This window comes from Pseudophryne corroboree, chromosome 3 (assembly GCF_028390025.1).
Source record: "Pseudophryne corroboree isolate aPseCor3 chromosome 3, aPseCor3.hap2, whole genome shotgun sequence".
Taxonomy (NCBI): Eukaryota; Metazoa; Chordata; class Amphibia; order Anura; family Myobatrachidae; genus Pseudophryne; species Pseudophryne corroboree.
Window position 1 is genome coordinate 171,758,822 of NC_086446.1, and position 22,743 is coordinate 171,781,564.

The 22,743-nt window shown below is 40.6% G+C and overlaps 7 non-coding genes and 74 pseudogenes across 7 annotated transcripts; all 81 read right to left on the reverse strand.

The window, feature by feature from the left end:
• Positions 1–267: 267 nt before the first annotated feature.
• On the reverse strand, positions 268–386 carry LOC134890171 (5S ribosomal RNA; annotated as a pseudogene).
• Positions 387–493: 107 nt separating this feature from the next.
• On the reverse strand, positions 494–612 carry LOC134896987 (5S ribosomal RNA; annotated as a pseudogene).
• Positions 613–719: 107 nt separating this feature from the next.
• LOC134898255 (5S ribosomal RNA) lies at positions 720–838 on the reverse strand (annotated as a pseudogene).
• A 107-nt stretch (positions 839–945) lies between these two features.
• Positions 946–1,065, reverse strand: LOC134898054 (5S ribosomal RNA; annotated as a pseudogene).
• Positions 1,066–1,172: 107 nt separating this feature from the next.
• LOC134896159 (5S ribosomal RNA) lies at positions 1,173–1,291 on the reverse strand (annotated as a pseudogene).
• A 331-nt stretch (positions 1,292–1,622) lies between these two features.
• Positions 1,623–1,741, reverse strand: LOC135070598 (5S ribosomal RNA). Its single transcript, XR_010256756.1, has one exon. It is a non-coding gene; the product is annotated as a 5S ribosomal RNA (ribosomal RNA).
• A 107-nt stretch (positions 1,742–1,848) lies between these two features.
• Positions 1,849–1,968, reverse strand: LOC134896999 (5S ribosomal RNA; annotated as a pseudogene).
• A 107-nt stretch (positions 1,969–2,075) lies between these two features.
• Positions 2,076–2,194, reverse strand: LOC134892833 (5S ribosomal RNA; annotated as a pseudogene).
• A 559-nt stretch (positions 2,195–2,753) lies between these two features.
• On the reverse strand, positions 2,754–2,872 carry LOC134895202 (5S ribosomal RNA; annotated as a pseudogene).
• A 107-nt stretch (positions 2,873–2,979) lies between these two features.
• Positions 2,980–3,098, reverse strand: LOC134896692 (5S ribosomal RNA; annotated as a pseudogene).
• A 127-nt stretch (positions 3,099–3,225) lies between these two features.
• On the reverse strand, positions 3,226–3,344 carry LOC134895298 (5S ribosomal RNA; annotated as a pseudogene).
• A 105-nt stretch (positions 3,345–3,449) lies between these two features.
• Positions 3,450–3,568, reverse strand: LOC134895723 (5S ribosomal RNA; annotated as a pseudogene).
• Positions 3,569–3,673: 105 nt separating this feature from the next.
• LOC134894673 (5S ribosomal RNA) lies at positions 3,674–3,792 on the reverse strand (annotated as a pseudogene).
• Positions 3,793–3,899: 107 nt separating this feature from the next.
• LOC134896378 (5S ribosomal RNA) lies at positions 3,900–4,019 on the reverse strand (annotated as a pseudogene).
• A 106-nt stretch (positions 4,020–4,125) lies between these two features.
• LOC134893724 (5S ribosomal RNA) lies at positions 4,126–4,244 on the reverse strand (annotated as a pseudogene).
• Positions 4,245–4,351: 107 nt separating this feature from the next.
• LOC134895891 (5S ribosomal RNA) lies at positions 4,352–4,470 on the reverse strand (annotated as a pseudogene).
• Positions 4,471–4,577: 107 nt separating this feature from the next.
• LOC134894953 (5S ribosomal RNA) lies at positions 4,578–4,696 on the reverse strand (annotated as a pseudogene).
• Positions 4,697–4,803: 107 nt separating this feature from the next.
• On the reverse strand, positions 4,804–4,922 carry LOC134897537 (5S ribosomal RNA; annotated as a pseudogene).
• Positions 4,923–5,027: 105 nt separating this feature from the next.
• On the reverse strand, positions 5,028–5,146 carry LOC135070651 (5S ribosomal RNA). The gene has a single exon (XR_010256807.1). It is a non-coding gene; the product is annotated as a 5S ribosomal RNA (ribosomal RNA).
• A 107-nt stretch (positions 5,147–5,253) lies between these two features.
• LOC134897018 (5S ribosomal RNA) lies at positions 5,254–5,372 on the reverse strand (annotated as a pseudogene).
• A 333-nt stretch (positions 5,373–5,705) lies between these two features.
• Positions 5,706–5,824, reverse strand: LOC134893216 (5S ribosomal RNA; annotated as a pseudogene).
• A 107-nt stretch (positions 5,825–5,931) lies between these two features.
• LOC134897431 (5S ribosomal RNA) lies at positions 5,932–6,050 on the reverse strand (annotated as a pseudogene).
• Positions 6,051–6,157: 107 nt separating this feature from the next.
• On the reverse strand, positions 6,158–6,276 carry LOC134897013 (5S ribosomal RNA; annotated as a pseudogene).
• Positions 6,277–6,383: 107 nt separating this feature from the next.
• Positions 6,384–6,502, reverse strand: LOC134898253 (5S ribosomal RNA; annotated as a pseudogene).
• A 107-nt stretch (positions 6,503–6,609) lies between these two features.
• Positions 6,610–6,729, reverse strand: LOC134897903 (5S ribosomal RNA; annotated as a pseudogene).
• Positions 6,730–7,062: 333 nt separating this feature from the next.
• Positions 7,063–7,181, reverse strand: LOC134897349 (5S ribosomal RNA; annotated as a pseudogene).
• A 106-nt stretch (positions 7,182–7,287) lies between these two features.
• Positions 7,288–7,406, reverse strand: LOC134897998 (5S ribosomal RNA; annotated as a pseudogene).
• Positions 7,407–7,513: 107 nt separating this feature from the next.
• LOC134896123 (5S ribosomal RNA) lies at positions 7,514–7,632 on the reverse strand (annotated as a pseudogene).
• A 331-nt stretch (positions 7,633–7,963) lies between these two features.
• LOC134892196 (5S ribosomal RNA) lies at positions 7,964–8,082 on the reverse strand (annotated as a pseudogene).
• A 107-nt stretch (positions 8,083–8,189) lies between these two features.
• Positions 8,190–8,309, reverse strand: LOC134893992 (5S ribosomal RNA; annotated as a pseudogene).
• A 107-nt stretch (positions 8,310–8,416) lies between these two features.
• On the reverse strand, positions 8,417–8,535 carry LOC134895369 (5S ribosomal RNA; annotated as a pseudogene).
• Positions 8,536–8,642: 107 nt separating this feature from the next.
• On the reverse strand, positions 8,643–8,761 carry LOC134895516 (5S ribosomal RNA; annotated as a pseudogene).
• Positions 8,762–8,866: 105 nt separating this feature from the next.
• LOC135059389 (5S ribosomal RNA) lies at positions 8,867–8,985 on the reverse strand. The gene has a single exon (XR_010245794.1). It is a non-coding gene; the product is annotated as a 5S ribosomal RNA (ribosomal RNA).
• Positions 8,986–9,092: 107 nt separating this feature from the next.
• Positions 9,093–9,212, reverse strand: LOC134895501 (5S ribosomal RNA; annotated as a pseudogene).
• A 107-nt stretch (positions 9,213–9,319) lies between these two features.
• LOC134897132 (5S ribosomal RNA) lies at positions 9,320–9,438 on the reverse strand (annotated as a pseudogene).
• Positions 9,439–9,770: 332 nt separating this feature from the next.
• LOC134894617 (5S ribosomal RNA) lies at positions 9,771–9,889 on the reverse strand (annotated as a pseudogene).
• Positions 9,890–9,996: 107 nt separating this feature from the next.
• On the reverse strand, positions 9,997–10,115 carry LOC134897748 (5S ribosomal RNA; annotated as a pseudogene).
• Positions 10,116–10,221: 106 nt separating this feature from the next.
• LOC134897860 (5S ribosomal RNA) lies at positions 10,222–10,340 on the reverse strand (annotated as a pseudogene).
• A 331-nt stretch (positions 10,341–10,671) lies between these two features.
• LOC134891405 (5S ribosomal RNA) lies at positions 10,672–10,790 on the reverse strand (annotated as a pseudogene).
• Positions 10,791–10,897: 107 nt separating this feature from the next.
• Positions 10,898–11,017, reverse strand: LOC134896845 (5S ribosomal RNA; annotated as a pseudogene).
• Positions 11,018–11,350: 333 nt separating this feature from the next.
• On the reverse strand, positions 11,351–11,469 carry LOC134893217 (5S ribosomal RNA; annotated as a pseudogene).
• A 331-nt stretch (positions 11,470–11,800) lies between these two features.
• Positions 11,801–11,919, reverse strand: LOC134896796 (5S ribosomal RNA; annotated as a pseudogene).
• A 333-nt stretch (positions 11,920–12,252) lies between these two features.
• LOC134898163 (5S ribosomal RNA) lies at positions 12,253–12,372 on the reverse strand (annotated as a pseudogene).
• A 107-nt stretch (positions 12,373–12,479) lies between these two features.
• On the reverse strand, positions 12,480–12,598 carry LOC134896160 (5S ribosomal RNA; annotated as a pseudogene).
• Positions 12,599–12,931: 333 nt separating this feature from the next.
• On the reverse strand, positions 12,932–13,050 carry LOC135067294 (5S ribosomal RNA). Its single transcript, XR_010253515.1, has one exon. It is a non-coding gene; the product is annotated as a 5S ribosomal RNA (ribosomal RNA).
• A 107-nt stretch (positions 13,051–13,157) lies between these two features.
• On the reverse strand, positions 13,158–13,277 carry LOC134897564 (5S ribosomal RNA; annotated as a pseudogene).
• A 107-nt stretch (positions 13,278–13,384) lies between these two features.
• LOC134892834 (5S ribosomal RNA) lies at positions 13,385–13,503 on the reverse strand (annotated as a pseudogene).
• Positions 13,504–13,610: 107 nt separating this feature from the next.
• Positions 13,611–13,729, reverse strand: LOC134897638 (5S ribosomal RNA; annotated as a pseudogene).
• Positions 13,730–13,836: 107 nt separating this feature from the next.
• LOC134898484 (5S ribosomal RNA) lies at positions 13,837–13,955 on the reverse strand (annotated as a pseudogene).
• Positions 13,956–14,061: 106 nt separating this feature from the next.
• On the reverse strand, positions 14,062–14,180 carry LOC134895713 (5S ribosomal RNA; annotated as a pseudogene).
• A 107-nt stretch (positions 14,181–14,287) lies between these two features.
• On the reverse strand, positions 14,288–14,406 carry LOC134894504 (5S ribosomal RNA; annotated as a pseudogene).
• A 107-nt stretch (positions 14,407–14,513) lies between these two features.
• LOC134897662 (5S ribosomal RNA) lies at positions 14,514–14,632 on the reverse strand (annotated as a pseudogene).
• Positions 14,633–15,189: 557 nt separating this feature from the next.
• LOC134897786 (5S ribosomal RNA) lies at positions 15,190–15,308 on the reverse strand (annotated as a pseudogene).
• Positions 15,309–15,415: 107 nt separating this feature from the next.
• LOC134896122 (5S ribosomal RNA) lies at positions 15,416–15,534 on the reverse strand (annotated as a pseudogene).
• A 331-nt stretch (positions 15,535–15,865) lies between these two features.
• Positions 15,866–15,984, reverse strand: LOC134894664 (5S ribosomal RNA; annotated as a pseudogene).
• Positions 15,985–16,091: 107 nt separating this feature from the next.
• Positions 16,092–16,211, reverse strand: LOC134893994 (5S ribosomal RNA; annotated as a pseudogene).
• A 107-nt stretch (positions 16,212–16,318) lies between these two features.
• LOC134896927 (5S ribosomal RNA) lies at positions 16,319–16,437 on the reverse strand (annotated as a pseudogene).
• Positions 16,438–16,544: 107 nt separating this feature from the next.
• LOC134896607 (5S ribosomal RNA) lies at positions 16,545–16,663 on the reverse strand (annotated as a pseudogene).
• A 105-nt stretch (positions 16,664–16,768) lies between these two features.
• LOC135059388 (5S ribosomal RNA) lies at positions 16,769–16,887 on the reverse strand. The gene has a single exon (XR_010245793.1). It is a non-coding gene; the product is annotated as a 5S ribosomal RNA (ribosomal RNA).
• A 107-nt stretch (positions 16,888–16,994) lies between these two features.
• On the reverse strand, positions 16,995–17,114 carry LOC134895503 (5S ribosomal RNA; annotated as a pseudogene).
• Positions 17,115–17,221: 107 nt separating this feature from the next.
• On the reverse strand, positions 17,222–17,340 carry LOC134898245 (5S ribosomal RNA; annotated as a pseudogene).
• Positions 17,341–17,672: 332 nt separating this feature from the next.
• On the reverse strand, positions 17,673–17,791 carry LOC134894618 (5S ribosomal RNA; annotated as a pseudogene).
• Positions 17,792–17,898: 107 nt separating this feature from the next.
• Positions 17,899–18,017, reverse strand: LOC134897749 (5S ribosomal RNA; annotated as a pseudogene).
• A 106-nt stretch (positions 18,018–18,123) lies between these two features.
• LOC134898091 (5S ribosomal RNA) lies at positions 18,124–18,242 on the reverse strand (annotated as a pseudogene).
• A 331-nt stretch (positions 18,243–18,573) lies between these two features.
• LOC135059390 (5S ribosomal RNA) lies at positions 18,574–18,692 on the reverse strand. The gene has a single exon (XR_010245795.1). It is a non-coding gene; the product is annotated as a 5S ribosomal RNA (ribosomal RNA).
• A 107-nt stretch (positions 18,693–18,799) lies between these two features.
• On the reverse strand, positions 18,800–18,919 carry LOC134895504 (5S ribosomal RNA; annotated as a pseudogene).
• Positions 18,920–19,026: 107 nt separating this feature from the next.
• LOC134895932 (5S ribosomal RNA) lies at positions 19,027–19,145 on the reverse strand (annotated as a pseudogene).
• A 105-nt stretch (positions 19,146–19,250) lies between these two features.
• On the reverse strand, positions 19,251–19,370 carry LOC134897404 (5S ribosomal RNA; annotated as a pseudogene).
• Positions 19,371–19,477: 107 nt separating this feature from the next.
• Positions 19,478–19,596, reverse strand: LOC134894619 (5S ribosomal RNA; annotated as a pseudogene).
• A 107-nt stretch (positions 19,597–19,703) lies between these two features.
• LOC134895520 (5S ribosomal RNA) lies at positions 19,704–19,822 on the reverse strand (annotated as a pseudogene).
• Positions 19,823–19,928: 106 nt separating this feature from the next.
• LOC134895830 (5S ribosomal RNA) lies at positions 19,929–20,047 on the reverse strand (annotated as a pseudogene).
• A 328-nt stretch (positions 20,048–20,375) lies between these two features.
• On the reverse strand, positions 20,376–20,494 carry LOC134896433 (5S ribosomal RNA; annotated as a pseudogene).
• A 107-nt stretch (positions 20,495–20,601) lies between these two features.
• On the reverse strand, positions 20,602–20,720 carry LOC134898366 (5S ribosomal RNA; annotated as a pseudogene).
• Positions 20,721–21,051: 331 nt separating this feature from the next.
• Positions 21,052–21,170, reverse strand: LOC134895281 (5S ribosomal RNA; annotated as a pseudogene).
• Positions 21,171–21,268: 98 nt separating this feature from the next.
• On the reverse strand, positions 21,269–21,388 carry LOC134897138 (5S ribosomal RNA; annotated as a pseudogene).
• Positions 21,389–21,495: 107 nt separating this feature from the next.
• On the reverse strand, positions 21,496–21,614 carry LOC134897699 (5S ribosomal RNA; annotated as a pseudogene).
• A 107-nt stretch (positions 21,615–21,721) lies between these two features.
• Positions 21,722–21,840, reverse strand: LOC134897484 (5S ribosomal RNA; annotated as a pseudogene).
• A 107-nt stretch (positions 21,841–21,947) lies between these two features.
• LOC134897603 (5S ribosomal RNA) lies at positions 21,948–22,066 on the reverse strand (annotated as a pseudogene).
• Positions 22,067–22,172: 106 nt separating this feature from the next.
• On the reverse strand, positions 22,173–22,291 carry LOC134896310 (5S ribosomal RNA; annotated as a pseudogene).
• A 105-nt stretch (positions 22,292–22,396) lies between these two features.
• Positions 22,397–22,515, reverse strand: LOC135070792 (5S ribosomal RNA). Its single transcript, XR_010256944.1, has one exon. It is a non-coding gene; the product is annotated as a 5S ribosomal RNA (ribosomal RNA).
• Positions 22,516–22,622: 107 nt separating this feature from the next.
• Positions 22,623–22,742, reverse strand: LOC134896631 (5S ribosomal RNA; annotated as a pseudogene).
• Position 22,743: the final 1 nt, after the last annotated feature.

A 22,743-nucleotide genomic window follows, 5' to 3' on the forward strand; every position in this document is an offset into this window, starting at 1 on the left:
GAAAATGCATTGCATGAACAGAACCGTGCTGTCAGTATAAAAATACCTACACCACCTTTTATTCCCAGGTGGTCTCCCATCAATGCACTAACCAGGTCCAATACTGCTTAGATTCCAAGATCAGATGAGATTGGGTGTATCCAGCGTGGTGCGGCTGTAGATGAGCTATGCGGTTTCTGTTAGAGCTTTTCTACTTCTAACTACTGGTATAAAAGAATAAGTTTGAAAATGTAATTCATCAACAGATCGGTGTTGGCAGTATAAAAATACCTACAGCACCTTGTATTCCCAGGTGGTCTCCCATCCAAGTACTAAACAGGCCCAATACTGCTTCGCTTCCAAGATCAGATGAGATTGGGCGTATCCAGTGTGGTGTGGCTCTAGATGAGCTTTGTTGTTTCTGTTAGAGCTTTTCTACTTCTAACTACTGGTACATAAATGAATAAGTTGGAAAATGGAATGCATCAACAGAGCGGTGTTGGCAGTATAAAAATACCTACAGCACCTTGTATTTCCAGGTGGTTTCCCACCCAAGTACTAACCAGGACCAATACTGCTTAGCTTCCAAGATAAGATGAGATTGGGCGTAACCAGTGTGGTGTGGCTGTAGATGAGCTTTGTGGTTTTTGTTAGAACTTATCTTCTTCTTACTACTGGTACATAAATAAATAAGTTTGAAAATGGATTGCATCAACAGAACCGTGCTGTCAGTATAAAAATACCTACAGCACCTTTTATTCCCAGGTGGTCTCCCATCCAAGCACTAACCAGATCCAAAACTGCTTAGCTTCCAAGATCAGATGAGATTGGGTGGAACCAGTGTGCTGCAGCTGTAGATTAGATTTGTTGTTTCTGTTAGAGCTTTTCTACTTCTAACTACTGGTAGATAAATGAATAAGTTTGAAAATGGAATGCATCAACAGAACAATTTTGGCAGTATAAAAATACCTACAGCACATCGTATTCCCAGGTGGTCTTCCATCCAAGCACTTACCAGGCCCTAATACTGCTTAGCTTCCAAGATCAGATGAGATTGGGCGTATCCAGTGTGGTGTAGCTGTATATGAGCTTTGTTGTTTCTGTTAGAACTTTTCTACTTCTAACTACTGGTACATAAATGAATAAGTTTGAAAATGGAATGCATCAACAGATTGATGTTGGCAGTATAAAAATACCTACAGCACCTTGTATTCTGAGGTGGTCTCCCATCCAAGTACTAACCAGGACCAACACTGCTTAGCTTTCAAGATCAGATGAGATTTGGCGTAAGCAGTGTGGTGTGGCTGTAGAAAAGCTTTGTGGTTTCTGTTAGAACTTTTCTACTTCTAACTACTGGTACATAAATGAATAAGTTTGAAAATGGATTGAATCAACAGAACCTTGCTGGCAGTATAAAAATACCTACAGCACCTTTTATTCCAAGGTGGTCTCCCTACCAAGCACTAACCAGGTACAATACTGCTTAGCGTCCAAGATGAGATGAGATTGGGTGTATCCAGTGTGGTGCAGCTGTAGATCAGCTATGTGGTTTCTGTTAGAGCTTTTCTACTTCTAACTACTGGTATAAAAGAATAAGTTTGAAAATGTAATTCATCAACAGTACGGTGTTGGCAGTATAAAAATACCTACAGCACCTTGTATTCCCAGGTGGTCTCCCATCCAAGTACTAACCAGGCCCAACACTGCTTCGCTTCCAAGATCAGATAAGATTGGGCGTATCCAGTGTGGTGTGGCTGTAGATGAGCTTTGTGGTTTCTGTTAGAGCTTTTCTACTTCTAACTACTGGTACATAAATGAATAAGTTTGAAAATGGAATGCATCAACAGAACGGCGTTGGCAGTATAAAAATACCTACAGCACCTTGTATTCTGAGGTAGTCTCCCATCCAAGTACTAATCAGGCCCTAATACTGCTTAGCTTCCAAAATCAGATGAGATTGGGCGTATCCAGAGTGGTGTGGCTGTAGATGAGTTTAGTTGTTTCTGTTAGTGCTTTTCTAATTCTAACTACTGGTACATAAATGAATAAATGTGAAAATGGAATGCATCAACAGAACGGTGTTGGCAGTATGAAAATACCTACAGCACCTTGTGTTTCCAGGCGGTCTCCCATCCAAGTACTAACTAGGCCCAACACTGCTTAGCTTCCAAGATTGGATGAGATTAGGGGTATCCAGTGTGGTGTGGCTGTAGATGAGCTTTGTGGTTTCTGTTAGAACTTTTCTAATTCTAACTACTGGTACATAAATAAATAAGTTTGAAAATGGATTGCATCAACAGAACGATGTTGGCAGTATGAAAATACTAAAATCACCTTGTATTCTGGGGTGGTCTCCCATCCAAGTACTAAACATACCCAACACTGCTTAGCTTACAAGATCAGATGAGATTGGGCGTAACCAGTGTGGTGTGGCTGTAGATGAGCTTTGTGGTTTCTGTTAGAACTTTTCTACTTCTAACTACTGGTACATAAATAAATAAGTTTTAAAATGGAATGCATCAACAGAACGGTGTTGGCAGTATAAAAATACCAAAAGCACCTTGTATTCTGAGGTGGTCTCCCATACAAGTAGTAACCATACCCAACACTGCTTAGTTTCCAAGCTCGGATGATATTAGGCGTATACAGTATGGTGTGGCTGTAGTTGAGTTTTATGGTTTCTGTTAGAACTTTTCTACTTCTAACTACTGCTACATAAATGAATATGTTTAAAAATGGATTGCATCAACAGAACGGTGTTGGCAGTATAAAAATACCTACAGCACCTTGTATTTCTAGGTGGTCTCCCATCCAAGTACTAATCAGGACCAACACTGCTTAGCTTCCAAGATTAGATGAGATTGGGCGTATCCAATGTGGTGTGGCTGTAGATGAGTGCTGTGGTTTCTGTTAGAACTTTTCTACTTCTAACTACTGGTACATAAATGAACAAGTTTGAAAATGGAATGCATCAACAGAACGGTGTTGGCAGTATAAAAATACCTACAGCACCTTGTATTTTTAGGTGGTCTCCCATCCAAGTACTAACCAGGCCCAACACTGCTTAGTTTACAAGATCGGATGAGATTAGGCGTATCCAGTGTGGTGTTGCTGTAGTTGAGTTTTATGGTTTCTGTTAGAACTTTTCTACTTCTTACTACTGCTACATAAATGAATATGTTTAAAAATGGACTGCATCAACAGAACCGTGCTAGCAGTATAAAAATACCTACAGCAGTATAAAAATACCTACAGCACCTTGTATTCCCAGGTGGTCTCCCATCTAAGCACTAACCAGGTCCAATACTGCTTAGCTTCCAAGATCAGATGAGATTGGGTGTATCTAGTGTGGTACAGCTGTAAATGAGCTATGTGGTTTCTGTTAGAGCTTTTCTACTTCTAACTACTGGTATAAAAGAATAAGTTTGAAAAAGTAATTCCTCAACAGAATGGTGTTGGCAGTACAAAAATACATACAGCACCTTGTATTCCCAGGTGGTCTCCCATCTAAGCACTAACCAGGTCCAATACTGCTTAGCTTCCAAGATCAGATGAGATTGGGTGTATCTAGTGTGGTACAGCTGTAAATGAGCTATGTGGTTTCTGTTAGCGCTTTTCTACTTCTAACTACTGGTATAAAAGAATAAGTTTGAAAATGTAATTCCTCAACAGAACGGTGTTGGCAGTACAAAAATACCTACAGCACCTTGTATTCCCAGGTGGTCTACCATCCAAGTACTAACCAGGCCCAATATTGCTTCGCTTCCAAAATCAGATGAGATTGGGCGTATCCAGTGTGGTGTGGCTGTAGATGAGCTTTGTTGTTTCTGTTAGAGCATTTCTACTTCTAACTACTGGTACATAAATGAATAAGTTTGAAAATGGAATGCATCAACAGAACGGTGTTGGCAGTATAAAAATACCTACAGCACCTTGTATTCTGAGGTGGTCTCTCATCCAAGTACTAACCAGGCCCTAATACTGCTTAGCTTCCAAAATCTGATGAGATTGGGTGTATCCAGTGTAGTGTGGCTGTAGATTTTTTTTTTGTTTCTGTTAGTGCTTTTCTACTTCTAACTACTGGTACATAAATAAATAAGTGTGAAAATGGAATGCATCAACAGAACGGTGTTGGCAGTATAAAAATACCTACAGCACCTTGTATTTCCAGGTGGTCTCCCATCCAAGTACTAACCAGACCCAACACTGCTTAGCTTCCAAGATTGGATGAGATTAGGGGCATCCAGTGTGGTGTGGCTGTAGATGAGCTTTGTGGTTTCTGTTAGTACTTTTCTACTTCTAACTACTGGTACATAAATGAATAAGTTTGAAAATGGAATGCATCAACAGAACGGTGTTGGCAGTATAAAAATACCTACAGCACCTTGTATTTCTAGGTGGTCTCCCATCCAAGTACTAACCAGAACCAACACTGCTTAGCTTCCAAGATCAGATGAGATTTGGCGTATCCAATGTGGTGTGGCTGTAGATGAGCTATGTGGTTTCTGTTAGAGGTTTTCTACTTCTAACTACTGGTACATAAATGAATAAGTTTGAAAATGGAATGCATCAACAGAACGGTGTTGGCAGTATAGTAATACCTACAGCACCTTGTATTCTGAGGTGGTCTCCAATCCAAGTACTAACCAGGCCCAACACTGCTTAGCTTCCAAGATCAGATGAGATTAGGCGTAACCAGTGTGGTGTAACTGTAGATGAGTTTTTTGGTTTCTGTTAGAACTTTTCTACTTCTAACTACTGGTACATAAATGAATAAGTTTGAAAATGGAATGCATCAACAGAACGGTGTTGGCAGTATAAAAATACCTACAGCATCTTGTATTTCCAGGTGGTCTCCCATCCAAGTACTAACCAGGACCAATACTGCTTAGCTACCAAGATCAGATGACATTGGGCGTAACCAGTGTGGTGTGGCTGTAGATGAGCTTTGTGGTTTCTGTTAGAACTTTTCTACTTCTAACTACTGGTATAAAAGAATAATTTTGAAAATGTAATTCATCAACAGAACGGTGTTGGCAGTATAAAAATACCTACAGCACCTTGTATTCCCAGGTGGTCTCCCATCCAAGTACTAACCAGGCCCAATACTGCTTCGCTTCCAAGATCAGATGAGATTGGGCGTATCCAGTGTGGTGTGGCTGTAGATGAGCTTTGTTGTTTCTGTTAGAGCTTTTCTACTTCTAACTACTGGTACATAAATGAATAAGTGTAAAAAAGGAATGCATCAACAGAACGGTGTTGGCAGTATAAAAATACCTACAACGCCTTGCATTCCCAGGTGGTCTCCCATCCAAGTACTAACCAGGCCCAACACTGCTTAGCTTCCATGATCGGATGAGTTTAGGCGTATCCAGTGTGCTGTGGCTGTAGACAAGCTTTGTGGTTTCTGTTAGAACTTTTCTACTTCTTTCTACTGGTACATAAATGAATAAGTTTGAAAATGGAATGTATCAACAGAACGGTGTTGGCAGTATAAAAATACCTATAGCACCTTGTATTTCCAGGTTGTCTCCCATCCAAGTACTAACCAGGACCAATACTGCTTAGCTACCAAGAACAGATGACATTGGGAGTATCCAGTGTGGTGTGGCTGTAGATGAGCTTTGTGTTTTCTGTTAGAACTTTTCTACTTCTAACTACTGGTACATAAATGAATAAGTTTGAAAATGGAATGCATCAACAGAACGGTGTGTGCAGTATAAAAATACCTACAGCACCTTGTATTTCCAGGTGGTCTCCCATCCAAGTACTAATCGGGTCCAACACTGCTTAGCTTTCAAGATCAGATGAGATTAAGGGTATACAGTGTGGTGTGGCTGTAGATGAGCATTGTGGTTTCAGTTAGACATTTTCTACTTCTAACTACTGGTACATAAATGAATATGTTTGAAAATGCATTGCATGAACAGAACCGTGCTGTCAGTATAAAAATACCTACACCACCTTTTATTCCCAGGTGGTCTCCCATCCATGCACTAACCAGGTCCAATACTGCTTCGCTTCCAAGATCAGATGAGATTGGGCGTATCCAGTGTGGTGTGGCTGTAGATGAGCTTTGTTGTTTCTGTTAGAGCTTTTCTACTTCTAACTACTGGTACATAAATGAATAAGTTGGAAAATGGAATGCATCAACAGAACGGTGTTGGCAGTATAAAAATACCTACAGCACCTTGTATTTCCAGGTGGTTTCCCACCCAAGTACTAACCAGGACCAATACTGCTTAGCTTCCAAGATAAGATGAGATTGGGAGTAACCAGTGTGGTGTGGCTGTAGATGAGCTTTCTGGTTTTTGTTAGAACTTATCTTCTTCTTACTACTGGTACATAAATAAATAAGTTTGAAAATGGATTGCATCAACAGAACCGTGCTGTCAGTATAAAAATACCTACAGCACCTTTTATTCCCAGGTGGTCTCCCATCCAAGCACTAACCAGATCCAAAACTGCTTAGCTTCCAAGATCAGATGAGATTGGGTGGAACCAGTGTGCTGCAGCTGTAGATTAGATTTGTTGTTTCTGTTAGAGCTTTTCTACTTCTAACTACTGGTAGATAAATGAATAAGTTTGAAAATGGAATGCATCAACAGAACAATTTTGGCAGTATAAAAATACCTACAGCACCTCGTATTTCCAGGTGGTCTTCCATCCAAGCACTTACCAGGCCCTAATACTGCTTAGCTTCCAAGATCAGATGAGATTGGGCGTATCCAGTGTGGTGTAGCTGTATATGAGCTTTGTTGTTTCTGTTAGAACTTTTCTACTTCTAACTACTGGTACATAAATGAATAAGTTTGAAAATGGAATGCATCAACAGATTGGTGTTGGCAGTATAAAAATACCTACAGCACCTTGTATTTCCAGGTGTACTCCCATCCAAGTATTAACCAGGACCAACATTGCTTAGCTTCCAAAATCAGATAAGATTGGGCGTAACCAGTTTGGTGTTGCTGTATATGAGCTTTGTGGTTTCTGTTAGAACTTTTCTACTTCTAACTACTGGTACATAAATGAATAATTTTGATAATGGAATGCATCAACAGAACGGTGTTGGCAGTATAAAAATACCTACAGCACCTTGAATTTCCAGGTGGTCTCCCATCCAAGTACTAACCAGGAGCAACACTGCTTAGCTTCCAAGATCAGAGAAGATTGGGCGTATCCAGTGTGGTGCGGCTGTAGATAAGCTTTGTGGTTTCTGTTAGAACTTTTCTACTTCTAACTACTGGTACATAAATGAATAAGTTTGAAAATGGAATGCATCAACAGAACGGTGTGGCAGTATAAAAATACCTACAGCACCTTGTATTTCCAGGTTGACTCCCATCCAAGTACGAACCAAACCCAACACTGCTTAGCTTCCAAGATCAGATGAGATTGGGCGTAACGAGTGTGGTGTGACTGTAGATGAGCTTTGTGGTTTCTGTTAGAACTTTTCTACTTCTAACTACTGGTACATAAATGAATAAGTTTGAAAATGGAATGCATCAACAGAACGGCGTTGGAAGTATAAAAATACCTACAGCACCTTGTATTTACAGGTGTTCTCCCATTCAAGTACTAACCAGGCCCAACACTGTTTAGCTCCCAAGATCGGATGAGATTAGGCGTATCCAGTGTGGTGTGGCTGTAGATGAGCTTTGTGGTTTCTGTTAGAACGTTTCTACTTCTAACTATTGGTACATAAATGAATATGTTTGAAAATGGATTGCATCAACAGAACCGTGCTGGCAGTATAAAAATACCTACAGCACCTTTTATTCCAAGGTGGTCTCACATCCAAGCACTAACCAGGTCCAATACTGCTTAGCTTCCAAGATCAGACAAGATTGCGTGTATCCATTGTGGTGTGGCTGTAGATGAGCTATGTGGTTTCTGTTACAGCTTTTCTACTTCTAACTACTGGTATAAAAGAATAAGTTTGAAAATGTAATTCATCAACAGAACGGTGTTGGCAGTATAAAAATACCTACAGCACCTTGTATTCCCAGGTGGTCTCCCATCCAAGTACTAACCAGGCCCAATACTGCTTCGCTTCCAAGATCAGATGAGATTGGGCGTATCCAGCGTGGTGCAGCTGTAGATGAGTTTTGTTGTTTCTGTTAGAGCTTTTCTACTTCTAACTACTGGTACATAAATGAATAAGTTTGAAAATGGAATGCATCAACAGAACGGTGTTGGCAGTATAAAAATACCTACAGCACCTTGTATTCTGAGGTGGTCTCCCATCTAAGTACTAACCAGGCCCTAATACTGCTTAGCTTCCAAGATCAGATGAGATTGGGCGTATCCAGTGTGGTGTGGCTGTAGATGAGCTTTGTTGTTTCTGTTAGTGCTTTTCTACTTCTAACTACTGGTACATAAATGAATAAGTGTGAAAATGGAATGCATCAACAGAACGGTGTTGGCAGTATAAAAATACTTACAGCACCTTGTATTTCCAGGTGGTCTCCCATCCAAGTACTAACCAGGCACAACACTGGTTAGCTTCCAAGATCGGATGAGATTGCGGGTATCCAGTGTGGTATGGCTGTAGATGAGCTTTGCAGTTTCTGTTAGAACTTTTCTACTTCTAACTACTGGTATATAAATGAATATGTTTGAAAATGGATTGAATCAACAGAACCGTGCTGGCAGTATAAAAATACCTACAGCACCTTTTATTCCCAGGTGGTCTCCCAACCAAGCACTAACCAGGTCCAATACTGCTTAGCTTCCAAGATCAGATGAGATTGGGTGTATCCAGTGTGGTGCAGCTGTAGATCAGCTATGTGGTTTCTGTTAGAGCTTTTCTACTTCTAACTACTGGTATAAAAGAATAAGTTTGAAAATGTAATTCATCAACAGAACGGTGTTGGCAGTATAAAAATACCTACAGCACCTTGTATTCCCAGGTGGTCTCCCATCCAAGTACTAAACAGGCCCAACACTGCTTCGCTTCCAAGATCAGATGAGATTGGGTGTATCCAGTGTGGTGTGGCTGTAGATGAACTTTGTTGTTTCTGTTAGAGCTTTTCTACTTCTAACTACTGGTACATAAATGAATAAGTTTGAAAATGGAATGCATCAACAGAACGGCGTTGGCAGTATAAAAATACCTACAGCACCTTGTATTCTGAAGTGGTCTCCCATCCAAGTACTAACCAGGCCCTAATACTGCTTAGCTTCCAAAATCAGATGAGATTGGGCGTATCCAGTGTGGTGTGGCTGTAGATGAGCTTTATGGTTTCTGTTAGAACTATTCTACTTCGGACTACTGGTACATAAATGATTATGTTTGAAAATGGATTGCATCAACAGAACCGTGCTGGCAGTATAAAAATACCTACAGCACCTTTTATTCCCAGGTGGTCTCCCATCCAAGCACTAACCAGGTCCAATACTGCTAAGCTTCCAAGACCAGATGAGATTGGGTGTATCCAGTGTGGTCCGGCTGTAGATGATCTATGTGGTTTCTGTTAGAGCTTTTCTACTTCTAACTACTGGTATAAAAGAATAAGTTTGAAAATGGAATGCATCAAAAGAACGGCGTTGGCAGTATAAAAATATCTACAGCACCTTGTATTCTGAGGTGGTCTCCCATCCAAATACTAACCAGGCTCTAATACTGCTTAGTTTCCAAGATCAGATGACATAGGGCGTATCCAGTGTGGTGTGGCTGTAGATGAGCTTTGTTGTTTCTGTTAGTGCTTTTCTACTTCTAACTACTGTTACATAAATAAATAAGTTTGAAAATGGAATGCATCAACAGAACGCTGTTGTCAGTATAAAAATACCAACAGCACCTTGTATTCTGAGGTGGTCTCCCATCCAAGTACTAACCATACCCAACACTGCTTAGCTTCCAAGATCAGATGAGATTGGGCGTAACCAGTGTGGTGTGGCTGTAGATGAGCTTTGTGGTTTCTGTTAGAACTTTTCTACTTCTAACTACTGGTACATAAATGAATAAGTTTGAAAATGGAATGCATCAACAGAACGGTGTTGGCAGTATAAAAATACCTACAGCACCTTGTATTTCCAGGTGGACTCCCATCCAAGTACTAACCAGGACCAACACTGCTTAGCTTCCAAGATCAGAGAAGATTGGACGTATCCAGTGTGGTGCTGCTGTAGATGAGCTTTGTGGTTTCTGTTAGAACTTTTCTACTTCTAACTACTAGTACATAAATGAATAAGTTTGAAAATGGAATGCATCAACAGAACGGTGTGGCATTATAAAAATACCTACAGCACCTTGTATTTCCAGGTTGACTCCCATCCAAGTACTAACCAAACCCAGCACTGCTTCGTTTCCAAGATCAGATGAGATTGGGCGTAACCAGTGTGGTGTGGCTGTAGATGAGCTTTGTGGTTTCTGTTAGAACTTTTCTACTTCTAACTATTGGTACATAAATGAATATGTTTGAAAATGGATTGCATCAACAGAACCGTGCTGGCAGTATAAAAATGCCTACAGCACCTTTTATTCCAAGGTGGTCTCACATCCAAGCACTAACCAGGTCCAATACTGCTTAGCTTCCAAGATCAGACAAGATTGCGTGTATCCATTGTGGTGCGGCTGTAGATGAGCTATGTGGTTTCTGTTACAGCTTTTCTACTTCTAACTACTGGTATAAAAGAATAAGTTTGAAAATGTAATTCATCAACAGAACGGTGTTGGCAGTATAAAAATACCTACAGCACCTTGTATTCCCAGGTGGTCTCCCATACAAGTACTAACAAGGCCCAATACTGCTTCGCTTCCAAGATCAGACGAGATTGGGCGTATCCAGTGTGGTGCAGCTGTAGATGAGCTTTGTTGTTTCTGTTAGAGCTTTTCTACTTCTAACTACTGGTACATAAATGAATAAGTTTGAAAATGGAATGCATCAACAGAACGGTGTTGGCAGTATTAAAATATCTACAGCACCTTGTATTCTGAAGTGGTCTCCCATCTAAGTACTAACCAGTCCCTAATACTGCTTAGCTTCCAAGATCAGATGAGATTGAGCGTATCCAGTGTGGTGTGGCTGTAGATGAGCTTTGTTGTTTTTGTTAGTGCTTTTCTACTTCTAACTACTGGTACATAAATGAATAAGTTTGAAAATGGAATGTATCAACAGAACGGTGTTGGCAGTATAAAAATACCTATAGCACCTTGTATTTCCAGGTTGTCTCCCATCCAAGTACTAACCAGGACCAATACTGCTTAGCTACCAAGATCAGATGACATTGGGAGTATCCAGTGTGGTGTGGCTGTAGATCAGCTTTGTGTTTTCTGTTAGAACTTTTCTACTTCTAACTACTGGTACATAAATGAATAAGTTTGAAAATGGAATGCATCAACAGAACGGTGTGTGCAGTATAAAAATACCTACAGCACCTTGTATTTCCAGGTGGTCTCCCATCCAAGTACTAATCGGGTCCAACACTGCTTAGCTTTCAAGATCAGATGAGATTAAGGGTATACAGTGTGGTGTGGCTGTAGATGAGCATTGTGGTTTCAGTTAGACCTTTTCTACTTCTAACTACTGGTACATAAATGAATATGTTAGAAAAAGCATTGCATGAACAGAACCGTGCTGTCAGTATAAAAATACCTACACCACCTTTTATTCCCAGGTGGTCTCCCATCCATGCACTAACCAGGTCCAATACTGCTTAGATTCCAAGATCAGATGAGATTGGATGTATCCAGTGCGGTGCGGCTATAGATGAGCTATGCGGTTTCTGTTAGAGCTTTTCTACTTCTAACTACTGGTATAAAAGAATAAGTTTGAAAATGTGATTCATCAACAGATCGGTGTTGGCAGTATAAAAATACCTACAGCACCTTGTTTTCCCAGGTGGTCTCCCATCCAAGTACTAACCAGGACCAATACTGCTTAGCTTCCAAGATAAGATGAGATTGGGCGTAACCAGTGTGGTGTGGCTTTAGATGAGCTTTGTGGTTTTTGTTAGAACTTATCTTCTTCTTACTACTGGTACATAAATAAATAAGTTTGAAAATGGATTGCATCAACAGAACCGTGCTGTCAGTATAAAAATACCTACAGCAATTTTTATTCCCAGGTGGTCTCCCATCCAAGCACTAACCAGATCCAAAACTGCTTAGCTTCCAAGATCAGATGAGATTGGGTGGAACCAGTGTGCTGCAGCTGTAGATTAGATTTGTTGTTTCTGTTAGAGCTTTTCTACTTCTAACTACTGGTAGATAAATGAATAAGTTTGAAAATGGAATGCATCAACAGAACAATTTTGGCAGTATAAAAATACCTACAGCACCTCATATTTCCAGGTGGTCTTCCATCCAAGCACTTACCAGGCCCTAATACTGCTTAGCTTCCAAGATCAGATGAGATTGGGCGTATCCAGTGTGGTGTAGCTGTATATGAGCTTTGTTGTTTCTGTTAGAACTTTTCTACTTCTAACTACTGGTACATAGATGAATAAGTTTGAAAATGGAATGCATCAACAGATTGGTGTTGGCAGTATAAAAATACCTACAGCACCTTGTATTCTGAGGTGGTCTCCCATCCAAGTACTAACCAGGACCAACACTGCTTAGCTTTCAAGATCAGATGAGATTTGGCGTAAGCAGTGTGGTGTGGCTGTAGAAGAGCTTTGTGGTTTCTGTTAGAACTTTTCTACTTCTAACTACTGGTACATAAATGAATAAGTTTGAAAATGGATTGAATCAACAGAACCTTGCTGGCAGTATAAAAATACCTACAGCACCTTTTATTCCAAGGTGGTCTCCCTACCAAGCACTAACCAGGTACAATACTGCTTAGCGTCCAAGATGAGATGAGATTGGGTGTATCCAGTGTGGTGCAGCTGTAGATCAGCTATGTGGTTTCTGTTAGAGCTTTTCTACTTCTAACTATTGGTACATTAATGAATAAGTTTGAAAATGTAATTCATCAACAGAACAGTGTTGGCAGTATAAAAATACCTACAGCACCTTGTATTCCCAGGTGGTCTCCCATCCAAGTACTAACCAGGTCCAACACTGCTTCGCTTCCAAGATCAGATGAGATTGGGCGTATCCAGTGTGGTGTGGCTGTAGATGAGCTTTGTGGTTTCTGTTAGAGCTTTTCTACTTCTAACTACTGGTACATAAATGAATAAGTTTGAAAATGGAATGCATCTACAGAACGGCGTTGGCAGTATAAAAATACCTACAGCACCTTGTATTCTGAGGTAGTATCCCATCCAAGTACTAATCAGGCCCTAATACTGCTTAGCTTCCAAAATCAGATGAGATTGGGCGTATCCAGAGTGGTGTGGCTGTAGATGAGCTTTGTGGTTTCTGTTAGTGCTTTTCTAATTCTAACTACTGGTACATAAATGAATAAATGTGAAAATGGAATGCATCAACAGAACGGTGTTGGCAGTATGAAAATACCTACAGCACCTTGTGTTTCCAGGCGGTCTCCCATCCAAGTACTAACTAGGCCCAACACTGCTTAGCTTCCAAGATTGGATGAGATTAGGGGTATCCAGTGTGGTGTGGCTGTAGATGAGCTTTGTGGTTTCTATTAGAACTTTTCTAATTCTAACTACTGGTACATAAATAAATAAGTTTGAAAATGGATTGCATCAACAGAACGATGTTGGCAGTATGAAAATACCAAAATCACCTTGTATTCTGAGGTGGTCTCCCATCCAAGTACTAAACATACCCAACACTGCTTAGCTTCCAAGATCAGATGAGATTGGGCGTAACCAGTGTGGTGTGGCTGTAGATGAGCTTTGTGGTTTCTGTTAGAACTTTTCTACTTCTAGCTACTGGTACATAAATAAATAAGTTTTAAAATGGAATGCATCAACAGAACGGTGTTGGCAGTATAAAAATACCAAAAGCACCTTGTATTCTGAGGTGGTCTCCCATACAAGTAGTAACCATACCCAACACTGCTTAGCTTCCAAGATCAGATGAGATTGGGCATAACCAGTGTGGTGTGGCTGTAGATGAGCTTTGTGGTTTCTGTTAGAACTTTTCTACTTCTAACTACTGGTACATAAATGAATAAGTTTGAAAATGGAATGCATCAACAGAACGGTGTTGGCAGTATAAAATACCTACAGCACCCTGTATTTCCAGGTGGACTCCCATCCAAGTACTAACCAGGACCAACACTGCTTAGCTTCCAAGATCAGATAAGATCGGGCGTAACCAGTGTGGTGTGGCTGTATATGAGCTTTGTGGTTTCTGTTAGAACTTTTCTACTTCTAACTACTGGTACATAAATGAATAAGTTTGATAATGGAATGCATCAACAGAACGGTGTTGGCAGTATAAAAATACCTACAGCACCTTGAATTTCCAGGTGGTCTCCCATCCAAGTACTAACCAGGACCAACACTGCTTAGCTTCCAAGATCAGAGGAGAATGGGCGTATCCAGTGTGGTGTGGCTGTAGATGAGCTTTGTGGTTTCTGTTAGAACTTTTCTACTTCTAACTACTGGTACATAAATGAATAAGTTTGAAAATGGAATGCATCAACAGAACGGTGTAGGCAGTATAAAAATACCTACAGCACCTTGTATTTCCAGGTTGACTCCCATCCAAGTACTAGCCAAACCCAACACTGCTTAGCTTCCAAGATCAGATGAGATTGGGCGTAACCAGTGTGTTGTGGCTGTAGATGAGCTTTGTGTATCTCTGTTAAAACTTTTCTACTTCTAACTACTGGTACATAAATGAATATGTTTGAAAATGGATTGCATCAACAGAACCGTGCTGGCAGTATAAAAATACCTACAGCACCTTTTATTCCCAGGTAGTCTCCCATCCAATCACTAACCAGGTCCAATACTGCTAAGCTTCCAAGATCAGATGAGATTGGGTGTATCCAGTGTGGTGCGGTTGTAGATGATCTATTTGGTTTCTGTTAGAGCTTTTCTACTTCTAACTACTGGTATAAAAGAATAAGTTTGAAAATGGATTGAATCAACAGAACCTTGCTGGCAGTATAAAAATACCTACAGCACCTTTTATTCCAAGGTGGTCTCCCTACCAAGCACTAACCAGGTACAATACTGCTTAGCGTCCAAGATGAGATGAGATTGGGTGTATCCAGTGTGGTGCAGCTGTAGATCAGCTATGTGGTTTCTGTTAGAACTTTTCTACTTCTAACTACTGGTACATAAATGAATAAGTTTGAAAATGGAATGCATCAACAGAACGGTGTGGCAGTATAAAAATACCTACAGCACCTTGTATTTCCAGGTTGACTCCCATCCAAGTACGAACCAAACCCAACACTGCTTAGCTTCCAAGATCAGATGAGACTGGGCGTAACCAGTGTGGTGTGACTGTAGATGAGCTTTGTGGTTTCTGTTAGAACTTTTCTACTTCTAACTACTGGTACATAAATGAATAAGTTTGAAAATGGAATGCATCAACAGAACGGCGTTGGAAGTATAAAAATACCTACAGCACCTTGTATTTACAGGTGTTCTCCCATTCAAGTACTAACCAGGCCCAACACTGTTTAGCTCCCAAGATCGGATGAGATTAGGCGTATCCAGTGTGGTGTGGCTGTAGATGAGCTTTGTGGTTTCTGTTAGAACTTTTCTACTTCTAACTATTGGTACATAAATGAATATGTTTGAAAATGGATTGCATCAACAGAACTGTGCTGGCAGTATAAAAATACCTACAGCACCTTTTATTCCAAGGTGGTCTCACATCCAAGCACTAACCAGGTCCAATACTGCTTAGCTTCCAAGATCAGACAAGATTGCGTGTATCCATTGTGGTGTGGCTGTCGATGAGCTATGTGGTTTCTGTTACAGCTTTTCTACTTCTAACTACTGGTATAAAAGAATAAGTTTGAAAATGTAATTCATCAACAGAACGGTGTTGGCAGTATAAAAATACCTGCAGCACCTTGTATTCCCAGGTGGTCTCCCATCCAAGTACTAACCAGGCCCAATACTGCTTCGCTTCCAAGATCAGATGAGATTGGGCGTATCCAGCGTGGTGCAGCTGTAGATGAGCTTTGTTGTTTCTGTTAGAGCTTTTCTACTTCTAACTACTGGTACATAAATGAATAAGTTTGAAAATGGAATGCATCAACAGAACGGTGTTGGCAGTATTAAAATACCTACAGCACCTTGTATTCTGAGGTGGTCTCCCATCTAAGTACTAACCAGGCCCTAATACTGCTTAGCTTCCAAGATCAGATGAGATTGGGCGTATCCAGTGTGGTGTGGCTGTAGATGAGCTTTGTTGTTTCTGTTAGTGCTTTTCTACTTCTAACTACTGGTACATAAATGAATAAGTGTGAAAATGGAATGCATCAACAGAACGGTGTTGGCAGTATAAAAATACTTACAGCACCTTGTATTTCCAGGTGGTCTCCCATCCAAGTACTAACCAGGCACAACACTGGTTAGCTTCCAAGATCGGATGAGATTGCGGGTATCCAGTGTCGTATGGCTGTAGATGAGCTTTGCAGTTTCTGTTAGAACTTTTCTACTTCTAACTACTGGTATATAAATGAATATGTTTGAAAATGGATTGAATCAACAGAACCGTGCTGGCAGTATAAAAATACCTACAGCACCTTTTATTCCCAGGTGGTCTCCCAACCAAGCACTAACCAGGTCCAATACTGCTTAGCTTCCAAGATCAGAGGAGATTGGGTGTATCCAGTGTGGTGCAGCTGTAGATCAGCTATGTGGTTTCTGTTAGAGCTTTTCTACTTCTAACTACTGGTATAAAAGAATAAGTTTGAAAATGTAATTCATCAACAGAACGGTGTTGGCAGTATAAAAATACCTACAGCACCTTGTATTCCCAGGTGGTCTCCCATCCAAGTACTAAACAGGCCCAACACTGCTTCGCTTCCAAGATCAGATGAGATTGGGTGTATCCAGTGTGGTGTGGCTGTAGATGAACTTTGTTGTTTCTGTTAGAGCTTTTCTACTTCTAACTACTGGTACATAAATGAATAAGTTTGAAAATGGAATGCATCAACAGAACGGCGTTGGCAGTATAAAAATACCTACAGCACCTTGTATTCTGAAGTGGTCTCCCATCCAAGTACTAACCAGGCCCTAATACTGCTTAGCTTCCAAAATCAGATGAGATTGGGCGTATCCAGTGTGGTGTGGCTGTAGATGAGCTTTATGGTTTCTGTTAGAACTATTCTACTTCGGACTACTGGTACATAAATTATTATGTTTGAAAATGGATTGCATCAACAGAACCGTGCTGGCTGTATAAAAATACCTACAGCACCTTTTATTCCCAGGTGGTCTCCCATCCAAGCACTAACCAGGTCCAATACTGCTAAGCTTCCATGACCAGATGAGATTGGGTGTATCCAGTGTGGTCCGGCTGTAGATGATCTATGTGGTTTCTGTTAGAGCTTTTCTACTTCTAACTACTGGTATAAAAGAATAAGTTTGAAAATGGAATGCATCAACAGAACGGCGTTGGCAGTATAAAAATACCTACAGCACCTTGTATTCTGAGGTGGCCTCCCATCCAAATACTAACCAGGCTCTAATACTGCTTAGTTTCCAAGATCAGATGACATTGGGCGTATCCAGTGTGGTGTGGCTGTAGATGAGCTTTGTTGTTTCTGTTAGTGCTTTTCTACTTCTAACTACTGGTACATAAATAAATAAGTTTGAAAATGGAATGCATCAACAGAACGGTGTTGTCAGTATAAAAATACCAACAGCACCTTGTATTCTGAGGTGGTCTCCCATCCAAGTACTAACCATACCCAACACTGCTTAGCTTCCAAGATCAGATGAGATTGGGCGTAACCAGTGTGGTGTGGCTGTAGATGAGCTTTGTGGTTTCTGTTAGAACTTTTCTACTTCTAACTACTGGTACATAAATGAATAAGTTTGAAAATGGAATGCATCAACAGAACGGTGTTGGCAGTATAAAAATACCTACAGCACCTTGTATTTCCAGGTGGACTCCCATCCAAGTACTAACCAGGACCAACACTGCTTAGCTTCCAAGATCAGAGAAGATTGGACGTATCCAGTGTGGTGCTGCTGTAGATGAGCTTTGTGGTTTCTGTTAGAACTTTTCTACTTCTAACTACTGGTACATAAATGAATAAGTTTGAAAATGGAATGCATCAACAGAACGGTGTGGCATTATAAAAATACCTACACCACCTTGTATTTCCAGGTTGGCTTCCATCCAAGTACTAACCAAACCCAGCACTGCTTAGCTTCCAAGATCAGATGAGATTGGGCGTAACCAGTGTGGTGTGGCTGTAGATGAGCTTTGTGGTTTCTGTTAGAACTTTTCTACTTCTAACTATTGGTACATAAATGAATATGTTTGAAAATGGATTGCATCAACAGAACCGTGCTGGCAGTATAAAAATACCTACAGCACCTTTTATTCCAAGGTGGTCTCACATCCAAGCACTAACCAGGTCCAATACTGCTTAGCTTCCAAGATCAGACAAGATTGCGTGTATCCATTGTGGTGCGGCTGTAGATGAGCTATGTGGTTTCTGTTACAGCTTTTCTACTTCTAACTACTGGTATAAAAGAATAAGTTTGATAATGTAATTCATCAACAGAACGGTGTTGGCAGTATAAAAATACCTACAGCACCTTGTATTCCCAGGTGGTCTCCCATCCAAGTACTAAACAGGCCCAACACTGCTTCGCTTCCAAGATCAGATGAGATTGGGTGTATCCAGTGTGGTGTGGCTGTAGATGAACTTTGTTGTTTCTGTTAGAGCTTTTCTACTTCTAACTACTGGTACATAAATGAATAAGTTTGAAAATGGAATGCATCAACAGAACGGCGTTGGCAGTATAAAAATACCTACAGCACCTTGTATTCTGAAGTGGTCTCCCATCCAAGTACTAACCAGGCCCTAATACTGCTTAGCTTCCAAAATCAGATGAGATTGGGCGTATCCAGTGTGGTGTGGCTGTAGATGAGCTTTATGGTTTCTGTTAGAACTATTCTACTTCGGACTACTGGTACATAAATGATTATGTTTGAAAATGGATTGCATCAACAGAACCGTGCTGGCAGTATAAAAATACCTACAGCACCTTTTATTCCCAGGTGGTCTCCCATCCAAGCACTAACCAGGTCCAATACTGCTTCGCTTCCAAGATCAGATGAGATTGGGCGTATCCAGTGTGGTCCGGCTGTAGATGATCTATGTGGTTTCTGTTAGAGCTTTTCTACTTCTAACTACTGGTATAAAAGAATAAGTTTGAAAATAGAATGCATCAACAGAACGGCGTTGGCAGTATAAAAATACCTACAGCACCTTGTATTCTGAGGTGGTCTCCCATCCAAATACTAACAAGGCTCTAATACTGCTTAGCTTCCAAGATCAGATGACATTGGGCGTATCCAGTGTAGTGTGGCTATAGATGAGCTTTGTTGTTTCTGTTAGTGCTTTTCTACTTCTAACTACTGGTACATAAATAAATAAGTTTGAAAATGGAATGCATCAACAGAACGGTGTTGTCAGTATAAAAATACCAACAGCACCTTGTATTCTGAGGTGGTCTCCCATCCAAGTACTAACCATACCCAACACTGCTTAGCTTCCAAGATCAGATGAGATTGGGCGTAACCAGTGTGGTGTGGCTGTAGATGAGCTTTGTGGTTTCTGTTAGAACTTTTCTACTTCTAACTACTGGTACATAAATTAATAAGTTTGAAAATGGAATGCATCAACAGAACGGTGTTGGCAGCATAAAAATACCTACAGCACCTTGTATTCCCAGGTGGTCTCCCACCCAAGTACTAACCAGGCCCAATGCTGCTTCGCTTCCAAGAGCAGATGAGATTGGGCGTATCCAGTGTGGTGCAGCTGTAGATGAGCTTTGTTGTTTCTGTTAGAACTTTTCTACTTCTAACTACTGGTACATAAATGAATAAGTTTGAAAATGGAATGCATCAACAGAACGGTGTGGCAGTATAAAAATACCTACAGCACCTTGTATTTCCAGGTTGACTCCCATCCAAGTACTAACCAAACCCAACACTGCTTAGCTTCCAAGATCAGATGAGATTGGGCGTAACCAGTGTGGTGTGGCTGTAGATGAGCTTTGTGGTTTCTGTTAGAACTTTTCTTCTTCTATCTACTGGTACATAAATGAATAAGTTTGAAAATGGAATGCATCAACAGAACGGTGTTGGCAGTATAAAAATACCTACAGCACCTTGTATTTCCAAGTGGTTTCCCACCCAAGTACTAACCAGGACCAATACTGCTTAGCTTCCAAGATAAGATGAGATTGGGCGTAACCAGCACCGGCTGTAGATGAGCTTTGTGGTTTCTGTTAGAACTTTTCTACTTCTAACTACTGGTACATAAATGAATAAGTTTGAAAATGGAATGCATCAACAGAACGGTGTGGCAGTATAAAAATACCTACAGCACCTTGTATTTCCAGGTTGACTCCCATCCAAGTACTAACCAAACCCAACACTGCTTAGCTTCCAAGATCAGATGAGATTGGGCATAACCAGTGTGGTGTGGCTGTAGATGAGCTTTGTGGTTTCTGTTAGAACTTTTCTACTTCTAACTACTGGTACATAAATGAATAAGTTTGAAAATGGAATGCATCAACAGAACGGTGTTGGCAGTATAAAAATACCTACAGCACCTTGTATTTACAGGTTTTCTCCCATCAAAGTACTAACCAGGCCCAACACTGTTTAGCTCCCAAGATCGGATGAGATTAGTCGTATCCAGTGTGGTGTGGCTGTAGATGAGCTTTGTGGTTTCTGTTAGAACTTTTCTACTTCTAACTATTGGTACATAAATGAATATGTTTGAAAATGGATTGCAACAACAGAACCGTGCTGGCAGTATAAAAATACCTACAGCACCTTTTATACCCAGGTGGTCTCACATCCAAGCACTAACCAGGTCCAATACTGCTTAGCTTCCAAGATCAGACAAGATTGCGTGTATCCATTGTGGTGCGGCTGTAGATGAGCTATGTGGTTTCTGTTACAGCTTTTCTACTTCTAACTACTGGTATAAAAGAATAAGTTTGATAATGTAATTCATCAACAGAACGGTGTTGGCAGTATAAAAATACCTACAGCACCTTGTATTCCCAGGTGGTCTCCCATCCAAGTACTAACCAGGCCCAATGCTGCTTCGCTTCCAAGAGCAGATGAGATTGGGCGTATCCAGTGTGGTGCAGCTGTAGATGAGCTTTGTTGTTTCTGTTAGAGCTTTTCTACTTCTAACTACTGGTACATAAATGAATAAGTTTTAAAATGGAATGCATCAACAGAACGGTATTAAAATACCTACAGCACCTTGTATGCTGAGGTGGTCTCCCATCCAAGTACTAACCAGGCCCTAATACTGCTTAGCTTTCAAGATCAGATGAGATTGGGCATATCCAGTGTGGTGTGGCTGTAGATGAGCTTTGTTGTTTCTGTTAGTGCTTTTCTACTTCTAACTACTGGTACATAAATGAATAAGTGTGAAAATGGAATGCATCAACAGAACGGTGTTGGCAGTATAAAAATACTTACAGCACCTTGTATTTCCAGGTGGTCTCCCATCCAAGTACTAACCAGGCAAAACACTGGTTAGCTTCCAAGATCGGATGAGATTGCGGGTATCCAGTGTGGTGTGGCTGTAGATGAGCTTTGCAGTTTCTGTTAGAACTTTTCTACTTCTAACTACTGGTACATAAATGAATATGTTTGAAAATGGATTGAATCAACAGAACCGTGCTGGCAGTATAAAAATACCTACAGCACCTTTTATTCCCAGGTGGTCTCCCAACCAAGCACAAACCAGGTCCAATACTGCTTAGCTTCCAAGATCAGTTGAGATTGGGCGTATCCAGTGTGGTGTGGCTGTATATGAGCTTTGTGGTTTCTGTTAGAACTTTTCTACTTCTAACTACTGGTACATAAATGAATAAGTTTGATAATGGAATGCATCAACAGAACGGTGTTGGCAGTATAAAAATACCTACAGCACCTTGAATTTCCAGGTGGTCTCCCATCCAAGTACTAACCAGGACCAACACTGCTTAGCTTCCAAGATCAGAGAACATTGGGCGTATCCAGTGTGGTGCGGCTGTAGATAAGCTTTGTGGTTTCTGTTAGAACTTTTCTACTTCTAACTACTGGTACATAAATGAATAAGTTTGAAAATGGAATGCATCAACAGAACGGTGTGGCAGTATAAAAATACCTACAGCACCTTGTATTTCCAGGTTGACTCCCATCCAAGTACTAACCAAACCCAACACTGCTTAGCTTCCAAGATCAGATGAGATTGGGTGTATCCAGTGTGGTGCAGCTGTAGATCAGCTATGTGGTTTCTGTTAGAGCTTTTCTACTTCTAACTACTAGTATAAAAGAATAAGTTTGAAAATGTAATTCATCAACAGAACGGTGTTGGCAGTATAAAAATACCTACAGCACTTAGTATTCCCAGGTGGTCTCCCATCCAAGTACTAAACAGGCCCAACACTGCTTCGCTTCCAAGATCAGATGAGATTGGGTGTATCCAGTATGGTGTGGCTGTAGATGAGCTTTGTGGTTTCTGTTAGAGCTTTTCTACTTCTAACTACTGGTACATAAATGAATAAGTTTGAAAATGGAATGTATCAACAGAACGGCGTTGGCAGTATAAAAATACCTACAGTACCGTGTATTCTGAAGTGGTCTCCCATCCAAGTACTAACCAGGCCCTAATACTGCTTAGCTTCCAAAATCAGATGAGATTGGGCGTATCCAGTGTGGTGTGGCTGTAGATG